The following is a 1,029-nucleotide window of genomic DNA, read 5'->3' as shown; positions in this document are numbered from 1 at the left end:
TGTAGCCTCCTCTACATTGGTGAGACCAAGTGGAGGCTCGGAGACTGCTTTGTAGAGCACCTACGCTCGGTTGACAATAAACGAAAACACCTTCCAGTCACGAACCACTTCAACTCAGTGACCAGCGGTGTGCCGCAGGGATCTGTTCTGGAACCTCTGCTCTTTGTGGTCTTTATAAATGACTTGGATGAGGAAGTAGAAGGGTGGGTTAGTAAGATTGCCGATGACACGAAGATTGGTGGAGTTGTGGACAGCGTGGAGGGCTGTTGTAGGTTGCAACGGGACATTGACAGGATGCAGAGCTGGGCAAAGAAGGGCAGATGGAATTCAACCTGGAAAAGTGTGAAGTGATTCATTTTGGAAGGTCGAATTTGAATGCAGAATATAGGGTTAATGGCAGGATTCTCGGCAGTGTGGAGGAATAGAGGGTTCTTGGCGTCCATGTCTATAGATCCCTCAAAGTTGCTACCCAAGTTGATAGGGTTATAAAGAAGGCGTATGGTGTGTTGGCTTTCATTGGCAGGGGAATTGAGTTTAAGAGCTGTGAGGTTATGCTGCAGCTCTATAAAACTCTGGTTAGACCACACTTGGAATTTTGTGTTCAGTTCGGGTCACCTCATTATAGGAAAGATGTGGAAGCTTTAGAGAGGGTGCAGTGGAGATTTACCAGGATGCTGCCTGGACTGGAGGACAGGTCTTATGAGGAAAGGTTGAGGGAGCTGGGGCTTTTTTCATTGGCACAAAGAAGGATGAGAGGTGACTTGATAGAGGTTTACAAGACGATGAGAGGCATAGATAGAGTGAATATTCAGAGACTTTTTCCCAGGACGGAAATGACTATTACGAGGGGGCATAATTTTGAGGTGATTAGAGGAAGGTATAAGGGAGATGTCAGAGGCCCACTCACACAGAGAGTGGTGGGCGTGTGGAATGCGCTGCCGGCAGTGGCAGAGGAGTCAGATACATTAGAGACTTTTAAGCGACTCTTGGATAGGCACATGGAGGATAGTAAAATGTAGGGTATGCAGG

This window comes from Rhincodon typus, chromosome 7 (genome assembly GCF_021869965.1).
Source record: "Rhincodon typus isolate 14 chromosome 7, sRhiTyp1.1, whole genome shotgun sequence".
NCBI lineage: Eukaryota > Metazoa > Chordata > Chondrichthyes > Orectolobiformes > Rhincodontidae > Rhincodon > Rhincodon typus.
This window is presented reverse-complemented; position numbering follows the sequence as displayed.